Here is a 21,359-nt window from a genome sequence, read left to right on the forward strand (position 1 = left end):
AAGTTTGAGGACTATCCTCATCTGTTTCCCCCTCTCACTGGAGATATTAATATACCTTCTACAGCGTTGCCTATCTCCCACTGCCTCATTTATCTTCAATCTTGTTGAAAGATACTTAAACCAACAGTCACACAGAGTTCCAGAAAGAGCTTTGTTCAGTTGCAGGTGCATTATTTTCTTTCATTTGTAGACAACACAAAATGTGAACCCACAGAGGGTCAGTGTGGGATTTGAAAAATCCTTCAATGTGGGATGAGGCCGAGCCAAGTTCTGGGATTTGCATTTTAATCACCTTCAAAGAGCTGTCTCTATTTCCTATCTGTGCTAGCATCAATGAATGGAAATAGCTTTTGACACATTGCCCTCTCTCCCTTGCTGAAAGTATTCCTGATACACCCGTTCATATACCACCCGCTGAGTGAACAAGTTACCCCTTAGGTCTCTTTCATATCTTGCCCCTCTCACACTAAACCTATACTCTCGAGTTCTGGACTCCTTGACCCCAAGGAAAACACTTAGTCTATTTATCCTATACATGCCCGTCATGATTTTATAAACCTCGATAAGCTCACCCCTCAACCCCTGATGCTCCAAGGAAAACAGCCCCAACCTACTCAGCCTCTCCCTATAGCTCAAATCCTCTAATCCTGGCAACCTCCATGTAAATCTTTTCTGAAACCTTCCACGTTTCACAACATGCTTCCGATAGGAAGGAGACCAGATTCGCACGCCATATTCCAACAGTGATCTAACCCATGTCCAGTCCAGCCTCAACATGATCTCTCAATGCCTATACTCAAAACCCTGACCAATAAAGGATAGCATAGCAAACGCTGCCTTCATTATATTATCCACCTGTCACTCTGCTTCAAGGAGTTACGAACCTGCACTTCAAAGTCTCTTTGTTCAGCAACTCTCCCTCGGACCTGACCATTAAGTGTATAAGTCCTGCTCAAATTTGCTTTCCCAAAATGCAGCACCACGTGTTTATATAAAATAAAATCCATCAAGTGGAAAAGAATTGAATGTTTTGGCGTGTTTTTCAAACATGCATGTCACACATACATGGAAGTGAGTTACGTGTTGGAACCTAATTGAGAGGGTTCCAGGCGATTCATATAATCCCGACTGTGGGGAGACAAGCCCTTCAGCCCAAAAGACCACACTGACCCTCAGAAGAATAACCCATCCAGACCCATTTCCCCACATTTACCCCTGACGCATGCACATCACGTACACATCCCTGAACACTGTGGGCAATTTTAACAGGGCTTGGATTGGATGGTTAATATACAGAATAACAGATACCCAGTTGTGTGATACAGACTGGGATCTAATCAAAGGATTGAGGTGGCTAATGTTCAGAGTCCCTTAAAATGGAAGTCAGTTACAGATTGGAATTTTATCAACGGGATTCTGGACGATTATATGAAGAATTACAGATACCCCGGAGTGAGTTACAGACTGGAATCTAATCGGGGGTCTCAGTGTGGTTTATATACAGAATAACAGGTTGCACGGAGTGAGTTATAGATTCATAGAGTCGTAGAAATTCACAGCATGGAAACAGTTGTTTCGGTCCAACCTGTCCATGCCGACCAGTTATCCCAACCAAATCTAGTCCCACCAGCCAGCACCCGGCCCATATCCCTCCAAACCCTTCCTATTCTTATCGTCATCCAAATGCATCTTAAATGTTGCAATTGTATCAGCATCCGCCACTTCCTCTGGCAGCTCCCTTCATAAACTTACTACCTTCTACGTGAAAAGCTGTCCCTTCGGTCTCTTCCATATCTTTCCCCTCTCAAACAAAAACTATGCGCTCTAGTTGTGGAATCTCTGACCCCAGGGTAAACATCGATAAGATCACCCCTCAGCCTCATTACTTGAGGGAAAACAGCCCCAGCCTGTTCAGCCTTTCCCTGTAGCTCAAATCCTCCAACCCTGGCAACATCCTTGTGAATCTTTTCTGAACCCTTTCAAGTTTCATAACATCTTTCTGATAGGAAGGAGACCAGAATTGCATGCAATATTCCAAGAGTGGCCTAACCAATGTGCTGTGCAACCGCAACATGATCTCCCAACTCCTGCACTCGGTACTCTGACAAATAAAGGAAAGCATACCCAACGACTTCTTCACTATCCTACCTTCTTGCGACTCCACTTTATGAACCTGCACTCTAAGTTCTCTTTGTTCAGCAACACACCCTCAGGACTTACCATTAAATGTTGACACCCTGCTAAGATTTGCTTTCCCAAAATGCAGCACCTCGCATTTGTCTGAATTAAACTCCATCTGCCCTTTCTCAGCCCATTGGCCCATTTGGTCCAGATTCTGTTGTAATCTGAGGTAACACTCTTCGCAGTCCACTACACCTGCAATTTTGGTGTCATCTGCAAACTTACTAACTGTACCTCTTATGCTCACATCCAAATCATTTATGTAAATGGAAGAAAAGTAGAGAGCCCATCACCGATCCTTGTGACATTCCACTGTTCACAGGCCTCCAGTCTGAAAAACAACCCTCCACCACCACCTCTGTCTTCTACCATTGAACCAGTTCTGTATCCAAATGGCTACTTGTCCCTGAATTCCATGAGATCTAACCTTGCTCATCAGTCTCCCATGGGGAACCTTGTCGAACGCCTTACTGAAGTTCATATGGATCACATCTACTGCTCAGCCGTCATCAATCTTCTTTGTTACGTCTTCAAAAAACTCAATCAGGCTTGTGAGACATGAATTCCCACGCACAAAGCCATGTTGACTATCCCGAATCAGTCCTTGCTTTTCCAAATACATGTACATCCTGTCCTTCAGGATTCCCTCCAACAACTTGCCCACCACCAATGACAGGCTCACCAGTCTATAGTTTACTGGCATGTCTTTACCGCCCTTGTTAACCGTGGCACCACATTTGCCAACCACCCCACCCCCCGTCTTCTGCTACCTCACCTGTGACTATCAATGATACAAATATCTCAGCAAGACGCCCAGCAATCACTTCTCTAGCTTCCCACAGATTTCTTGGGTATACCTGATCAGCTCCTGAGGATTTATCCACCTCAAACCATCATTTCCACCTCTGTATATCTAGACATTTTGCAAGATGTCACCATCAATTTCCCTACAGTCTATATCTTCCATACTCCGTTCCACACTAAATATTGATGCAAAATATTCATTTAATATCTCCCCCATTTCTGTGGCTCCAGACAAAGGCCGCCTTACTTATCTTTGAGGGGCCCTATTCTCTCCCTCGTTACCCTTTGTCCTTAATATATTTGTAAAAAGCACTTTGGATTCTCCTTAATTCATTTTGCCAAATCTATGTCATGTCCTCCTAATTTCCCTCTTAAGTATACTCCAACTTCCTTTATTCTCTTCTAAGGATTCACTCGATCTATCCTGTCTATACCGGACATGTGCTTCATTCTTTTTCTGAATGAAACTCTCTATTTCTTTAGTCAGCCAACATACCCTATAACTACTAGCCTTCCCTCTAACTCTGTGTCCCTCTGTCTCTCTGTCCCTCTCTCTATGTGTCCCTCTCTCTGTGTGTCCCTTTCTCTGTCTGCCTGTCCCTCTCTTTCTCTCTGTCTCTCTGTCCCCGTCTCTCTCCCTCTCTCTATGTGTGTCCCTCTCTGTCTCTATTTCCCTCACTCTCTGTGTCTTTCTATCCCTCTCTGTCTTTCTATGTCCCCTTCTCTCTCACTGTGTCCCTCTCTCTGTCTCTCTGTCCCTCTCTCTGTCCTTATCTCTGTCTGTCTGTCCCTCTCTCTCTGTCTATCTCTTTCTCTGTCTCTCTCTCTCACTGTGTATCTCTCGATCTCTATCCTTCTCTGTGTCCCCTCTCTCTCTCTCTGTCCCTCTCTCTCTGTTTCCCTCTCTCTCTCTCTGTCCCGTTCTCCCTCTCTGTGTGTCTCTCTCTCTCTTTGTCCCTCTCGGCGTCCCTCTCAGTCTCTGTCACTCTCTGCCTCTGTCTCTCTCTCTCTCTCTCACTCTCACTCTCTCTCTGTCCGCCTCTCTCTCTGTGTCTCTCTGTTCCCCTCTCTCTAGCTCTGTCGCTCTGTTCCTCTCTCTCTCTGTCTCTCTCTCTCCCCTCTCTTTCCCAATCTGTCTGTCTCTTTGTTCCCCCCTCTCTCTGTGTCCTTCTCTCTGTCCCTCAGTCTCTCTCGCTCTCTCTCTCTCTGTGTCCCCTCTCTCTGTCTTTCTGTGCCACTCTCTATCTGTCCCTCTCTCTGTGTGTGTCCCTCTGACTCTCTGTCCCTCTCTCTCTGTCGTTCCCTCACTCTCTCTCTATGTCCCTCAATCTCTCTGTCCCCACTCTCTCTGTCTCTCTCTCTCAGTCCCCCTCTCTCTGTCTCTTTGTCCCTCTCTCTCTCTGTCCATCTCTTTCTCTCTGTCCCTCTCTCTCTTTGTCTCTCTAACCATCTTTCTCTATCTGTGTCCCTCTCTCCCTCGCTGTCTCTCTCTCCCTCTCACTCTCTCTCTCTCTCTGTCCCTCTCTTTCACTCTCTCTGTCCCTATTTCTTTGTGTCCCTCTCTCTGTCCCTCTGTCTCTCTCAGTCTTTCTGTACCCCTCTTACTCACAGTCTCTCTGTCCATCTCCCTCTGTCTCACCCGCCCTCTCTGTCCTTCGTTCTCTCTGTCCCTCTCTCTCTGTCCATATCTTTCACCCTCTGCCTCTCTGTCCCACTCTCACTCTGTCTCACTGTCCCTCTCTGTGCTCTCTGTCCCTCTCTCTGTTTCTCTGTCCCTCTCTCTCTCTCTCTCTGTCATTCTCGCTCTTTCTCTGCTCCACCTCTCTCCTGATCCCCCACTCTGCCTCCTAGCTCTGACGCCCCTCTCTCTCTCTCTCTCTCTCTCTCTTTCTATGTCTTCTCTCTCCATCCCCTCTCCCTCTCTGTACCCCCTCTCTCTTCCCCCACTATCTGTCCTCTCCTCTGTCCCCTCCTCTGTTCCCCTCTCTCTGCACTCTCTTCTCTGTCCCACACCTCTCTCTGCCCCCTCTCTCTGTCTCCCCCTCTATCCCCCCTCTGTCCCACCCCATTTGTACCCCATTCTCTTGACCACCCCTCCCTCTGACCCACTCTCTCTGTCCTCCCCTCTGTCTGGCCCCTCTGTCTGTCTCTCCCTCTCTCTGTTCCCCCCTCTCTGTCCCCCCTTGCTCTACCCCCCACTCGCTCTGCACCCCCTCTGTCTTCATTACTCACCGTCCCCCTCTATCTCTGGTCCCTCTCTCCGTCCACCCTCTCTCTGTCCCTCGTCTCTGTACTCCCCTCTTTGTATACCCCTCTCTGTCCCCCCCGTCGCTCTCTCTCTGTCCCCGTCTCTGTACTCCCCTCTCTGTCCCCTCTCTCTCTGTCCCCGCTCTCTCTGTCCCCCTCACTCCATCCCCCACTCTCTGTCCACCCCTCTCTATGGTCTCCGTTTTTGTGGTCCCACTTTCTCTTTTCATGTTCTCTGTCCCCCTCCCTCTGTTCCGCCTTCTCTGTCCCCCTTCCCTCCTCTGGCATGCCTCACGCTCTCCTCCTCTCTCTGTTCCCCATCTCTCTGAATCCCCTAGCTATCCTCCTATCTCTGTCCCTCTCTCTGCACTCCTCTCTCTGCCCCTCTCTCTCTGTACCCCTTCTCTGCTGCCCCTCTCTGTCCACCTCTCTGTCCCCCTTCTGTCCCCTCTCTGTCCCCCCTCTATCTCTCACCCACTCTCTCTGTCCCCTCCCCTCTCTGTCTCCCGCTCTCTCATTCTCTCTCTCCCTCTCTCCCAGTCTCTCTCTGTCCCACTCACTTTCTGACCCCTTCTCTCGCTATCCCCTCTCTCTCTCTGTCCCCCTCTCTCTGTTTCTCCCACTCTGTCCACCCACTCTGTCTCTCCCTTTCTCTGTCCCCCCCTGTCCCCCCGACTCTCTCTGTCTCCCCCTTTCTGTCCCCCCTCTCTATCCCTCACTCTCTGTCCACCCCTCTCTGTTCCCCCCTCTCTGTCCCCTCTCTCTCTGTCCCGCCCTTCTCTCTTCCCCCCATCTCTGTACCCCGAATTTTCTGGCCCCACTTTCTCTTTCCTCCCTCCCTGTCCACCTCTCCCTCAGCCCCCTCTCTCTGTCCCACTCTTTCTCTGTGCCCCCTCACTCTGTCCCCCTCTCTCTGTCCCTCTCTCTCTGGCCCCCTCACACTCTCTGTCCCCCACTCTCTGACACCCCTCTCTGCACCCCCCCGCTCAGTTTCCTTCTGTCTCTCTCTGTGTCCTCTCTTTCTCCATCCCCTCTCCCTCTCTGTGCCCCCTCTCTCTGACCCCGATATCTGTCCTCCCCTGTCCCCTCCTCTTTTCGCCTCTCTCTGCACCCCTCTTCTCTGTCCCACACCTCTCTCGCCCCTCTCTCTGTCACCCCCTTTGTACCCCCTCTCGCTGACCACCCCTCGCTCTGACCCCACTCTCTCTGCACCCCCCCCCGTCTGGCCCCTGTGTCTGTCCCTCCCTCTCTCTTTACCCCACACTCTGTCCTCCCTAGTTCTGTCCCCCACTCGCTCTGCACACCCTCCACCATCACTCCTTTCTCTGGTCCCTCTCTCCGTCCACCTCTCTCTGTGTCCCCCCGTCTCTGTACTCTGCTCTCTGTATACCCCCTCTGTTCCCCCCATGTCGCCCTATCTCTGTTCCCTCTCTCTGTACCTCCCTCTCTGTCCCCCCTCACTCTGCCCCCTCTCTCTATCCCACCCACTCTCCCCGCCTCTGTTCCACTCTCTCTGCTCCCAACTCTCTCTGTCTCCCCTCCCTTTCACACCTCTCTCTGCCCCCTCTCTCTCTGCACCCCTCTCTCTCTCTGCCCACCCTGTCTGTCCCCCCTCTCTCTGTCCCGCCCTTCTCTCTTCCCCCTCTTTCTGGCTACCACTCTCTCTGTACCCTGCTTTTTCTGTCCCCATCAATCTTCCCTCCTCTCTGTCCCCCCTCTCTGTTTCTCCCTCTCTCTGTCCCACCCACTCTCTCTCTTCCCCCCATCCCCTCTCGCTGCATTCCATCTCACTGCCCCACCCTCTCGCTGTCCTCCTTCTCTCTGGGCCCCTTTCTCTATCTCACCCTCTCTCTGCCCCCACTCTCTATGTCCCCCTCTCTGTTCCCCCTTCTGTGCCCCCTTTCTGTCATGCCTCTCTGTCCCCCCTCTCTGCCCCCTCTCTCACTGTACCCCTTTTCTGTCCCCATCTCTGCCCCTCTTCTCCCTCCCCCGCTTTGTCTACCCTTTCTGTATCCACCCTCTCTGACACCCCCGTCCTCCATCTCTGTCGCCCTCTCTCTTTCCCCCTCTATCTACCCCCCTCACTCTTACCCCTCTGCCCCCTCTCTCTATCTCTCTCTCTCTGTCCCTCCTATCTCTTTGTCCCCCTCTCTCTCGCTCCCCCATTTCTCTCCCCCTCTCTGTATCACCCTGTCGCTGTTAACCCTTTGTCCCCGCCTCTCTGTCACCCCCCTCTCTGTCTCCCCCTCTCTGTATTCTCCCTCTCTGTCTCGCCCTCTCTCTGTCCGTACTCTCTCTATGTCCCCCTCTGTGCTCCCCCCCTCTGTCACCCTCTCTTTGTCGCACCTATCTCTCTGCCCCCTCTCTCTGTCCCCCCTCTCTCTGCCCCACCCCTCTCTCTGTCCACCCCTTTGTCACCCTCTCTCTGAATCCCCCTCACTCTCCCCCTCTCTCTATCCCCCCTCTTTGTTCCGCTATCTCTCTGTCCCACCCCTCTCTCTGTCCAACCATTTGTCCCCCTCACTCTTTCGCCCCCCGTCTGACCCCCTCTCTCCGCCCCCTCTCTCTGACCCCCCTTTCTGTTCCCCATCTCTCTGTGCCCCCTCTCCTCTCTCTCACCATCCCCTCTCCCTTTCTGTGTCCCCTCTCTCTTCACCCTCGCTCTGTCCCTCCCTCTGTCCCCTCCTCTGTTCCACTCGCTCTGCTCCCAATCCCTCTGTCCCCCTCTCTTTCACACGTCTCTCTCCCCCTCTCTCTCTGTCACCTCTCTCTCCCTGTTCCCCCTCTTTCTGTCCCCTCTCTCTCAGTCCCCCTTCTCTATTCTCCCCTTTGTGCCTCCCTCTGTCTTATTGTTCCTCTCTCCCCCTGTATGCCTCCCCTCTGTCTCCCTCTCTCTTCCCCCTCTCTCTCTCTGCCCCCCTTTGTCCCCACTCTCTCTCTCTGTCACCCTATCTCTCCGTCCACCACTCCCTATTCCCCTCTCTCTCTCAGTCCCCTTTTCTCTGTTGCCCCTCTCTCTGCCCCGCCTCTCTCTGACCCCCGTCTCTGATCCCCCTCTCTGACCACCTGACCCCCCTCTCTGTTTCTCTCTCTCTCTGTCCTCTTTCTCTCCATCCCCTCTCCCCCTCTCTGCCCCCTCTCTCTGCCCCCACTATCTGTCCTCCTCTCTGTCCCCCTCTCTCTGCCCCTCTCTCTGTCACCCCCTCTACCCCCCTTCTGTCCCACCCCATTTGTACCCCTCTCTCTCTGACCACCCCTGGCGCTGACCCCACACTTTCTCTGTCCATTCCTCTGTCTGGCCCCTCTGCCTGTCTCTCCCTCTCGCTGTACCCCCATCTCTGTCCCCCACTCGCTCTGTCTCCCACTCGCTCTGCATCCCCTCTCTCTTCACTACCCACCGTCCCCCTCTCTCTCTGGTCCCTCTCTCTGTCCACCCCTCTCTCTGTCCCACTGTCTCTGTACTGCCCTCTCTGTATACCTCTCTCTGTTCCCCCCGTGTCGCCCTTTCTCCGTCCCCTCTCTCTACCCCCTCTCTCTGCCCACCTCTATCCCACACTCTCTGTCCACCCCTCTCTGTGTTCTCCATTTTTGTGTTCCCACTCTCTCTTTTCATGCTCTCTGTCCCCTCCTTCTGTGCCCCCGTCTCTGTCCCCGTCCCTCCTCTGCCCTGCCACACTCTCCCTCCCTCTCTCTGTTCCCCATCTCTCTGACCCCCCTCTCTATCCCCTATCTCTATCCCCCTCTATGTTTTCCTCTCTCTGCCACCCTTCTCTCTGTACCCATTCTCTGCCGCCCCTCTCTGCCCCCCTCTCTCTGTCTCCCCTCTATCTCGCACCCCCCCTCTGTCCCCCATTCTCTGTATCCACTGTCTCTGCCCCTTCCCCTCTCTGTCCACCATCGCTCTATCCCGCTCTCTCATTCTGCCCCTCTCCCTCTCTGCCCCTCACTCTCTGTCCTCCTCTCTCTCTGTTCCCCCTTCTCTGTACCCCTCTTTCTGTCGACCCCTCTCTGTCCCTTCTCTCTATCCCCTCTCTCTCTGTTCCCCCCACTCTGTCCACCCACTCTGTCCCTCCCTTTCTCGGTGCCCCTCTCTCTATCCCCCCTCACTCTCTCTGCTCCCTCTCTTTCTGTTCCCCCTATCTGTCCCTCTCTCTCTGTCCACCCCTCTCTGTCCCCTCTCTCTCTGTCCTGTCCTTCCCACTTTCCCCCTCTCTGTACCCCGCTTTCTTTCTGTCCTCACTTTCTCTTTCCCCCCTCTCTGTCCACATCTCCCTCTGCTCCCTCTCTGTCCAACTCTTTCTCTGTCTCCTCTCTCTCTGTCCCCCTTTCTATGTCCCTCCTCTCTCTATCCCCCGTCACAATCTCTGTCACCCCTCTCTCTGGCCCACCTCTCTGTCCCCGCTTTCACTGTCTCCTCTCTCTCTCCATCCCCTCTCCCTCTCTGTGCCCCCTCTCTCTTACCCCGATATCTGTCCTCTCCTCTGTCCCCTCCTCTTTTCCCCTCTCTCTGCACCCCTCCTCTCTGTCCCACACCTCTCTCTGCCCCTCTCTCTGTCACCTCTCTCTATCCCCCCTTCTGTACCCCCCTCTCTCGGACAATCCCTCGTTCTGACCCCACTCTCTCTGTCCCCTCCTCTGACTGGACCCTCTGTCTGTCCCTCACTCTCTCTGTACCCCCTCTCTGTCCTCCCTCGCTCTGTCCCCCACTAACTCTGCAACTCCTCTCTTTTCACCCCCCACCGTCTCCCCTCTCTCTGGTCCCTCTCTCAGTCCACCCCTCTCTTTGTCCCCGTCTCTGTACTCCCCTCTCTGTAAACCTCTCTCTGCGCCCCCCCCGTGTTGCCCTCTCTCTGTCTACCCCTCTCTCTGTTCTCCATTTTTGCATTCCCACTCTCTCTTTCGCGCTCTCTGTCAACCTCCCTCTGTGCCCCCCTCTCTGTCCCCCGTCCCTCCTCTGGCCTGCCATTCTCTCTTCACCCGCTCTCTGTTCCCCATCTCTCTGACCCCTATCTCTATCCCCCTATCTTTGTCCTATCTCTGTCCCCCTCTCTGTACTCCTCTCTCTGCCCCCTCTCTCTATGTACCCCTTCTCTACCGCCCATCTCTGTCCTCCCTCTATATCTCACCCCCACTCTCTGTCCACCATCTCTCTGTCCTGCTGTCTCATTTTCCCCCTCCCTCTCTCTCCCTCTCTCTGACCCCTCACCCTCTGAGTTGCCCCTTTCTCTGACCCCCTCTCTGTACCCCTCTCTCTGTCGCTCCCGCTCTGTCCCTTTTCTCTCTGTCCCCTCTCTCTCTGTCCCCCTCTCTCTGTTTCCCCCACTCTGTCCCCCAATCTGTCTCTCCCTTTCTCTGTCCCCCTCTCTCTGTCCCTCCTCAATCTCTCTGTCCACCCCTCTCTGTTCCCCTCACTTTGAACCCTCTCACTCTCTGTCCCGCCCTTCTCTCTTCCGCCCGCTCTGTCCAACCTTCACTCTGTACCACGTTTCTTTCTGCTCCTACTTTTTCTCTTCCCCCTCTCTGTCCCCATCTCTCTGTGCGCCTCATTCCGTCCCACTCTTTCTCTGTCCCCCCCTCTCTGTCCCCCTCTCTCTGTACCCTCTCTGTCCCCCTCACACTCTCTGTCCCCCTCTCTCTGTCACCCCTCTATGTCCCCTTCTCCCTGACCGTCTCACTCTCTCTGTCCACCCCTCTCTCTGTACCCCGATTTTTGTGTTCCCATTCTCTCTTTCCCCCTCTCTGTGCCCCACTCTCTCTGCTGCACTCTCTCTGCACACCCGCCTCTCTCTATCCCGCATCTCTCTGTCCCCCTTTCTCTCTCCCCCTCTCTCTGTTCTCCCTCTCTTGTTCCTCTCTCTCTCTGTTCTCCACTTATTGTGTTCCCACTCTCTCTCTCTCCCCCTCTCAGCCCCCTCCCTTTGTGCCGTCCCCAGTCCCTCCTCTGTCCTGCCTCTCTCTCTCTCCCCCTCTCTCTCTGTTCCCCATCTCTCTGTCCCCCCTCTATGTCCCACCTCTCTCTGTCACCCCTCACTCTCTCTGTCCCCCTCTCTCTGTCCACCCCTCTCTCTTACCCCCTCTCTGAACACCCCTCTCTCTGTACCTCGCTTTTTTTGTCCCCACTCTCTCTTTCCCCCTTTCTATCCTCCACTCGCTCTGCCCCACTCTTTCTGCCCACATCTCTGTCCTCCTGCCCCCCTCTTTCCTGCATCTCTCTGTCCCCCTCTCTCTCCACTCTCTCTGTCCCCCCTCTCTGTTTCCCTCTCTCTGTTCTCCACTTCTTGTGTTGCACTCTCTCTTCCCCTCTCTGCCCCCTCCCTTTGTGCCCCTCTCTCTGTCATCCATCCCTCCTCTGTCCTGCCTCTCTCTCTCTCTCCCCTCTCTGTTCCCCATCTCTCTGTCCCCCCTCTCTGTCTCACTTATCTCTGTCCCATCTTTCTCCCCCTCTCTATACTCTCTCTGCCCCTTTTTCTCTGTACCCCTTCTCTGACCCCAACCTCTGAAACCCTTCCCTGTCCCCTTCTCTCACCCCCTCTCTCTGACCCCCCTCTTTCTGTACTCACTCTCTTCTGCCCCCTCCCCTCTCTGTCCCCATCTCTCTGTCCCGCTCTCTCATTCTCCCCCCTCCCTCTTTCCCCCTCTCTCTGTCCCCCTTTCTGTCCCCACTCTCTCTTTTCCCCCTCTCTGTCCACCTCTCCCAGTGCCCCCTCTCTCTGTCCCACTCTCCCTGCCTCACTCTCTGCTCCCCCATTCTGCCTCCCCCTGTTCCGCAGCTCTCTGCCCCCACTCTCTCTCCGTGTTTCTCTGTCCCCATCTCTCTCTGTCCCCTCTCTCTGTTGCCCTTCTCTCTCTGTCCCCCTCTCTCTGTCGTCCCTCTCTCTGCCCCTCTCTCTCCGACCCTCCCTCTGTACCCCCATCTCTGTCCCCCCTCTCCGTTCTCTCCCCTCTCTCTATACCCGCTCTATCTGTACCCTCTTTTGTCCCCTTTCTCGCTCTCCTCCTCTCTCTCTGTCCCCCTCTAGCTGCCCTCTCCTCTCTGAGCCCCCTCTCTGCCCCCACTCCCTGTTCCCCACCTCTGTCCCCCGTCTCAGTCCACCCCCTCTCTGCCCCATCTCTGACCCCTCTCTCTGTCCCCTTCTCTCTCTGCACCCCCCTTTCTGGCCCCCGTCCCCCATCGGTCCCCCCACTCTGTCACCCCTCTCTCTGTCTACCACTCCCGTTCCCCCCTCTATCTGTCCCTCCCTCTGTCACCTCTGTCCCCCCTCTCTGTTTCCCCTTCTCTATCCCTCCCCTCTGTCCCCCTCTGTCATCCCCTCTATCCCAGCCTCCTTGTACCCCCATGTGACCACCCATCGCTCTTTCCCCCAAGTGCTCTGCCCCCCCCCACTGTCACCCCTCTGTCTGACCGCTCTGTCTGTCCTTCCCTCTCTGTGTCGCCCCCTCGTTGACACCTTCCCTCTGTCCCCCACTCGATCTGCACCCCCTCTATCTGTCCACCCCACCCACCGTCACCCCCTCTCTCTGGTCTCTCTTTCTGTCCTCCCCTCTCTCTTTCCTCTGTCTCTGTACTCCCCTCTTTGTCTACCCCTCTCTATTCGTTCCCTGTCTCGCACTCTCTCTGTCCCCCTCTCTCTGCACCCCCCTCTCTGTCCCCCTCTCTCTGTGCAGCCATCTCTCTGTTCTCCGTTTTTGTGTTCCCACTCTCTTTCCACGCTCTCTGCCCCCTCCCTCTGTGCCCCCGTCTCTTTTCCCCGTCCCTCATCTTGCCTGCCACTCTCTCTCCCCCCTCTCTCTGTTCCCCATCTCTCTGACCCCTCTCTATTCCTCTATCTCTGTCTCATCTCTGTTCCCCTCTCTCTTCCCCTCTCTCTCTGTACCCCTTCTATGCCGCCCCTCTGTCCACCTCTGTGCCCCCTTCTGTCTCCCTCTCTGTTCCCCCCTCTACCTCTCACGCCCACTCTCTCTCCTCCACTCTCTGTACCCACTCTCTCTGTCCCCTCCCCTCTCGGTCCACCATCTCTCTCTCCCGCTCTCTTATTTTCCCCCTCCCTCTCTCTCACCCTCTCTCTGTCCCCCTCTCTCTCTGTACCCCTCACTTTATCTTCCCTCTCTCTGTTCCCATCTCTGTACCCCTCTGTCTGTTCCCATCTCGCTGACTCCCCTCTCTATCCTCATCTCTGTCTCCCTCTCTGTACTCCTCTCTCTGCCCCTCTCTCTCCGTATCCCTTCTCTACCGCCTCTCTCTGTCCACCTCTCTGTCCCCATTCTGCCCCCTTCTCTGTCCCCTCTATCGCTCACCCCCGTCCCCATCTCCCTGTTCCCCTCTCTCTGTTCTCCACTTCTGTTGTCCCTTCTCTCTCTGTCCCCTCTCATCTGTCCCAATTTCTCTGTTTCCGCCACTCTGTCCCCCCACTCTGTCTCTCCCTTTCTCTGCCCCCCTCTCTCTGTCCCCCCTCACTCTCTCCGTCCTCTCTCTGTCCACCCCTTTCTGTTCCCCCCTCTCTGTCCCCTCTCTCTCTGTACGCCCTTCTCTCTTCCGCCCTCTCTGTCCACCCTTCTTTCTGTGCCCTGCTTTTATCTGTCCCCAGTTTCTCTTTTCCCCCTCTCTGTCCCCCTCTCCCTGTGCCCCCTCTCTCAGTCCCACTCTTTCTCTGTCGCACTTCTCTCTGTCCCCCTCTGTCTGTCCCCCCTCTCTGTTACACCTCTATGTCCCCTTCTCTCTGTCCCCCTCACTCTCTCGGTACCCTCTCTCTCTCCCCCATCTCTCTCTCCACCGCTGTCATTTACCCTCTCTCTGTATCCCGCTTTTTTCTGTCCCGACTCTCTCTTTTACCCCCTCTCTGTACCCTCACTCTCTCTGCCCCACTCTCTCTCTGCCCACATCTCTGTACCCCCCCTCTGTCCCGCATCTCTTTGTCCCCTCTCTCTCCCCCTCTCTCTGTCCCCCATCTCCCTGTTCCCCACATCTTTTGTTCCCACTCTCTCTCTCCCCCTCTCTGTCCCCCTCCCTTTGTGCCCGCTCTCTGTCCTCTGTCCCTCCTCTGTCCTGCCTCTCTCTCTCTTCCCCCTCTCTGTTTCCCCCTTTCTGATCTCCACTTTTTGTGTTCCCACTCTCTCTTTCCCCCCTCTCTGTGCCCCCTCTCTCTCTGTCCCCATCTCTCTCTGTCTCCACTCTCTCTGTCTCCACTCTCTCTCTGTCCCCCTCTCTCTGTCCCCATTTCTCTCTGTCCCCCTCTCTGTCCCCCCTCTCTCTGTCGCTCCTCTCTCTCTGTACCCATCTATCTGTCTCCCCCAATCTGTCCCCCATTCTGTCTCACCCCCTCTCTGTCCCCCTCTCTCTGTCCCCCACTCTCTATCCCTCCTCTACCCCCATCTCTCTGTTGCCCCTCCCTCTTCCCCCTCTCTCTCTGTACCCCTCTCTCTGTTCCCCCTCTCACTGTCCCCCGCTCTCTGTCCACCTCTCTCTGCCCACTCCTCTCTGTAACCCCGTCTCTGTCCTCTTTCTCTCTGTCGACCCTTCTCTCTGTATCCCGCTTTTTCTGTCCCCTTTCACTCTTTCCCACCTCTCTGTTCCCCTCTCATTGTGCCCCCTCTCTCTGTCCCACTCTTTCTCTCTCTCCTCTCTCTCTCGTCCCTCTCTTTTTCCCCTCTCTCTGCCCCCTCTCGCTGACCCATTCTTTCTTCCCCCTCTCTCTATCCCCATCTCTCTGCCCCCTCTCCCTGTCCTCCTCTCTCTGCCCCCCTCTCTGCCCCCTCTCTTTATCCCCCACTGTCTGTCCCCCTCTCTTTCTGCTCCCCTCTCTCTGTCGCCCCTCTCTCTGTCCCCTCTCTCGGTCTGCCTATCTTTGTCCCTCCCTCTCTCTGCTCCCCCATCCGCCCCCTCTGACCCCTCTCTCTGACCCCTCTCTGACCCCCCTCTCTGACCCCCACTCCCAGTGCCCCTCTGCCCCCCGCTTTCTGTCCCCAACTCTCAGACCCCTTTTATCTTCCCCCTCTCTCTGTCCTCCTTTCTGTCCCCCCTCTTTGTCCCCATCTCTTTATCTCCCTCGCTTTATCTACCGTCTATTTATCCCCTTCTCTCTCTGGCCCCTCTCTCTGTCCCGTCTATCTCTGTCCCTGCCTCTTTGTCCTCCCTTGCCCTCCTCTCTCTGACACTGTCTCTCTCTCTCTCTCTTCCTACTTTGTTCCCCACTCTGTTCCCCCTTTCTCTGACCCCCTCTCTCTGCCCCCTCTTTGTCCCCCTCTCTCTGCCCCCGTCCCTCCCTCTCTGTCCCCCTCGCTCTGTCTCCCCTCTCTCTATCCCCCCTCTCTCTGTCCACACTCTCTCTGTCCCTCTTTTTTTATCACCCCTCTCTTTATGCCCACAATCTTTATCCCCCACTCTCTGTCCACCTCTCTCTGTGTTCCCCTCTCTCTGTCACCCGTCTCTCTGCCCCTCTCTCTCCACCCCTCTCTCTGTCCCCCATCTCCGTCCCTCTCTCTCTCTGTTCCCCACCCCTGTCCCGCATCCGCTGTCCCCCCTCACTCTCTCCCCTCTCTCTCTGCACCCATTCTTTCCCCCTCTCTCTGTCCTCCTCTCTCACTGTCCCCCCTCAGAACCCCTCTCTGACCCCCTCTCTCTGTCTCTCTCTGTCCCCCACTTTCTGTCCCCCACTCTCTGACTCCTTCTATCTTCCCTCTCTCTGTCCCCCTCTCTCTGCCCCCCCCCCTCTGTCCCCCTCTATCTGTCCTCCTCTCTGCCCCCTTCTGTACCCCTCTCTTGATCTCCCCCACTTTATCTACCGTCTATTTATTCCCCTCTCTCTGACCACCGTCTCTCCATCCCCCTCTCTGTCCCTCCCTCTCTGCCCCCCGCCCTCCTCTCTTTGACACCCTCTCTCTGTCCCTTCAAAATCTGTCCCCCCCTCTCTTCCCTTTTCTCTGTCTCCCCTTTCTCTGTCCCCCATCTCTGTCCACCTCTCTCTGCCGCCCGTCCCTCCCTCTCTGTCACCCCTTCTCTGTCCCTACTCTCTCTGTCCCCCTCTCTGAGACCGCCCTATTTCTGTAGCCCTCTCTCGCTTCTCCTCTCTCTGTCACCCCTCTCTTAGTTTCCCTCTCTCAGTCCCCCCTCTCTCTGTCCCCCTCTCTGTCCCTCCCTCTCTGTACCCCCTCGGTGTCCTCCCTCTCTCTGACTCCCTCTCTCTGTCCCTTCCTACTCTGTAGACCCCTCTGTTCCCTCTCTGTCCCTGCACTCTCTCTGTCCCCGAGCTCTGTCTGCCCCCTCTCTCTCTGTCCCCCTCTCTGTCCCTCCTCTCTCTGTCCCCTCCCTCTCTTCCCCCCTCTGTTCCCTCACGTAACCCCTCTGCCCCCCTCTGTCTCCCACTCTCTGTCGCCTCTCTCTGACCTCCTCTTCATCACCCTCTCCCTGCCTACTTTCTCTGTCTCCCTCTCTCTCTGTACCCCTCTCTCTGTCGCCCCCTCTCTGTCCCATCTCTCTCTATCCCTCTCTCTCTGTTCCCCCTCTCTCTCTCGCCTCCCTCTCTTACCCCTTCTGCACCCCCACGTCCACACTCTGCCCCCTCTGTCTCCCACTCTCTGTCCCCCCACTCTCTGTCCCTCTTTCTCTGACTCCCTGCGCCCTTTCTCTGCCTCCCTCTCTCTGACCCCCTCTCTCTGTCCCACTCTCTGTCCCCCTCTCTCTGTCCCCCTCTCTCTAACCACCCCTCTCTGTCCCTCATCTCTCTGTCCCCCTCTCTCTGTCCGCCCCCCGTCCCCACTTCTGCCCCCTCCTCTCTGTCCCGCATCTCTCGGTCCCCCTTTCTCGACACCCCGGTCCCCCTTTCTTTCTGTTCCCCTCTCTTTGTTGCCCTTCTCACTCTGTCTCCTCTTTCTCTCTGATCCCCTCACTCTGTCGCCCTTCTCTCTGTCCCTCCTCTCTCGCTGTCCCTCCTCTCTATGTACTCCTCTCTCTGTCGCCCTTCTATTTGTCCCTCTCTCCCCGACCCTCTCTCTGTACCCCCTATCTCTATCCCGCTCTCTCTGCCTCCTCTCTGCCCTCTCTCTGTCCCCCTCTCTTTATCCCCGTCTCTTTATCCACCCTCTATCCCCCCAATTTCTGTCCCCTCTCTCTCTGTCCCCTCTCCCTACACCCATGTCTCTGTCCCCCATCTTTATCCGTCCCTCTCTTTGATCCCCCCTCTGACCCGCCCCCGTCTCCCTCTCTCTCTGTCCCCTCCCTCTGTCATACCTTTCTGTTCCCCTCTCTCTCTCTGTCCTGCTCTCTCTCTCTACCCCCTCTATCTGTCCCCCCACTTTCTGTCCACCCACTCTCTGACCCCTTCTATCTGTCCCCCACTCTCTTCACCATCTCTCTGTCACCCTCTCTCTGTCCCCAACTCTGCCCCCCTCTCTCTGTCCCCCTCACTTTATTCCCCTCTCTTTATCCACCGTCTATTTATCCCCCTTCCTCTGACCCCCTACTCTCTCACCCCACTCTCCGACTCTCTATCTCTGCCGCCCTCGCGCACCCTCCCACTTTCAGTGCCAGCCCACTCTCTGACTCCTTCTATCTTGCCTCTCTCTCTGCCCCCCTCTCTCTGCCCCCTCTCTCTGTCCCCTTCTCTCGGTCCACCACTCTGTCCCTCTCTCTCTGTTCCCCTCACTTTATCTCCCCTCTCTTTATCCACCGTCTATTTATCCCCCTCTCACTGACCCCCTCTCTCTGTCCCCCCTCTCTCTGATCCCCTCTCTTTGTCCCGCCACGTCTGTCCCCCTCTCTGTCCACTCTCTGTCCCCGTCTCTCTGTCCGTCCCTCTCTGTGCCCCCTGCCCCTCTCTGACACACTCTCATTGTCCCTTCCTACTCTGTCCCCCACCCTATGCCCCCACTCTCTGCCGCCGACCCCCTCTTTATCTCCCTCTCCCTGTCCCCTTTCTCTGTTATCCTCTCTCTGTACCCCTCTCTATCCCCCTCTCTCTGTCCCCCTGTCTCTGTCCCCCTCATTCCACCCTCCCTGTCCCCTCTCTCTGTCCCCCGTCTCTCTATTCACCTCTCTCTGTCCCCCTCTCTCTGTCTCCGTCTCTCTGTCCACCCATCTCTGTCCCCACTCTCTCTGTGCCCACGCTATCTGTCACCCCTCTCTGTCCCCCTTCTCTCTGTCTCCCCTCTCTCTGTCCCCCATCCCCCCTCTCTGTCCCCACTGTCTCTGTCACCCCTCTCTCTGTCCCCCTATTCTCTGTCCCCCGCTCTCTGTCCCCCACTCTCTGACCCCTCTTTCATTATGTCCTCCCGTATTTCTCTCTTTCTCCCTCATCTTATCTCTTCCTTGCCTCCACCTCTCTCTCTCTCTCTGTCTCTGTCTCTCTCTCTCTCTCTCTCTCGCTGCTCCTTCACTGTCTCTCCACCTCCTCGCACTCTCGATCCCCAACCTCGGTCTGTCTTTATCCCCACTTCCATCTATTTCTCTCTGACTAAATCTCTCTCCCTCCTGGCCCTCTCTTTCTCTCTACCACACTCTGTATCCCTGACACATCCCTTTCCCTCTGATCCAGAGACTGGGGAGGGGTCTTTTTTGGTGTTGCTGCATGTGGTTGGATGGGTGGTTGTGAGATGATGGAGAAATGTGGGAGGTGGGAGGACGGGGAAAATGTGGTAGAGACGGAATTGCTGGAGGGAGACAGACGGCAGGAGCGACAGAGCTGGGGATGGGGAGAGGAATGAGTGGAGGCAGGAGGAGAAACCAGGGTTAGGGGTGTGTGTGAGAATCAGGGATGGACGAGGGAGACTGGAAGGGAAAGGTGTTGAGAAAGAGAGTGTGCAGAGAGAGAGAGAATTGAGGAGAAAGAGGAGGGGAAAGGAAATGGGGAGGTTAGGTTGGAGTGGGGTAACAGAGGAAGTTAAACCGAACTCCTGAGCTCAGGGCGTGTGCTCTCTCTTTTCCTGAGGACCAGGACATGGGGCTGAGCCTGTCTTTCACCAGCTTAGCTTCTCCAACACAAAGACAAACAACAACATCAGTCACTCTGCTGCTCAGCACGCTTTAATCAACATTTTTATTGGTTACAAATGAAAGTGTTGTACACAGTCAGTGGGATGATGCCTTTTCTCACTGGTTCCTGAGTTGTGAGAAAAATTGAAGTGTTTCTCTGGACGCCCCCTGGATGGACAAACCAGCGCTACCCTCAGTTTGTTACCATAGCGACAGGCTGCTCCATCACTAAACTGAAATGAGAAAATCCCGGATGAATTGATTAATGAGGGAATTTGATGGATGGATGGATTTGGGTGAAGGGATATTTCAGCACATTCTTCAGCTGCTGCCTGAACTCAGTCTGGGTCACGGCATAAATCGCGGTGTTTGTGCAGCAACTGAGGAGCTGCAGCATGAAGCCCAATTTCCCTACAAAGAGATGGAGCGATACCCAAAATGCCACATCCTTGACCATATTGAAAACAGCATTAACGTTGACCATAACAGGATGAAATTGGCCGAGATCACAAACAGTAAAATGATGGATTTTTTTCGGTTTCTCATTTCTGTGTCAGACTGAGTGTCCCTATTTGTCTGAGCGCGGAGTCTCCTGCGGGCTCTGCTGGTCACTACAATGTGTCTGACGTTGAGAACATTGAGCAGCAGAATCAGGAGAAATGGGACACACGGCGTTAGAATGTTGTGCAGGGACTCGATTGCGACCCATTCGCTGGACAATCGAATAGCGTCTGTTATCTCACAAAACCAGGGGAGGTTCTTCAGGCAATACCGAGCCGTGAGCATAAAATACCAGAAAATGTTCTTTAAACAGCTCAGCACAGTCACTGCTCCCAGAACCACAGCCGCCGTTTTCTCACTGCAATATTTATTTTTCAGTTTCTGGCAACAAATGGCCACAAACCGATCAAAGGTGAAAGTGACGGTGAACCAGACAGAGCAGTCAGTGGCTGCATAAAGGAGGACGGCGTGGATATTACACACGGGGACGGAGTACAGGAAATAAAACTGTTGCCGCTAAACAATGGGAATGTGTCTCAGGATCAGGTCGAGGATAATGATCAGGAGATCCGCCGCTGCCATGGCCCCAAGGTAACGTCTGACGCATGGAGACAATCCACAATCTTTATACAGCAGGACGTAGATGGTCACTATGTTAACTGTGAGGAAGGAAAACATACCCATTATCCATCAGCCTGGAGGCAAAGGGACCCGTTTGATCGGGGACCCAGTGAGATTTTCAAATGTGTCCCTGTATTCAGGGATTTATTAAAATTATTGGAGCTGGAATAACAAATGGGAATTTCTGAATTACTGACAAAAATGTGACATTAACCATAAGAAACCCTCCCTCCCCAAACAGACAGAGACATATCCATAAGGACAGATGGTTTCTACAACATTCCCACACACTCGATCACTCGAGAGCAGACACAGGGCACTCCTTCCCAGTTCCTAATACGGAGGGTGGGAACGTTGCTCTCCTGCAAGATTCTCTCCTAGTTTTCTGAAGACAGATGGAGTTTGGGAATTTCTGTATTTTGGTCTAAATTGTGGTTGATCCTGTGTTGGGACGAAATATAAACGCAGGGAAAACGTATTCATCCCTTTAACTGCCTGAGGGGCCTTCGGAACAGTGTCTCCTTCTCCCTGGAACGAGATCTCTTCCCTCGGGATCTTCCGGCCGTTCACAAACAATGTCAGGGACAGAACGTTCCGGGGAATGTCAGTTTAACAACACAAACATTTTTGTGTAGCTCAGTAATGATGACCTGATTATATAAAATCCACACCAATCTGAAAGCTGGCACTTAAAATATGACCAAATGTCTGGGTATGGTAATGTAGTGGGTAGTGTCCCTGCCTCTGAACCAGAGGTCTCTATTTGGTTCCAATTCCTGAACTTTTGTGGTAGAGTTCCTAGCTCTGGACTAGAAGGCCTGGATTCAAGTCCTGCCTGTTGCAGACGTGTGTCACAACATGTCAGAACAGGCTAATGAACAAACACACAGGAGAATAATGTTGCAGCTTTATGGGTATTGCTGAGTGATGCTCGTGTCCCTACCTTCGGACACAAAAGTCTAGGTTTAAATCCCACAGAGTTGTCTCATGATTCATCTGAACAAACTGATTAATATGGATTCAGAATTGTGACGTGATGGAG

Source organism: Hemiscyllium ocellatum, chromosome 46 (assembly GCF_020745735.1).
Source record: "Hemiscyllium ocellatum isolate sHemOce1 chromosome 46, sHemOce1.pat.X.cur, whole genome shotgun sequence".
Classification (NCBI taxonomy): Eukaryota; Metazoa; Chordata; class Chondrichthyes; order Orectolobiformes; family Hemiscylliidae; genus Hemiscyllium; species Hemiscyllium ocellatum.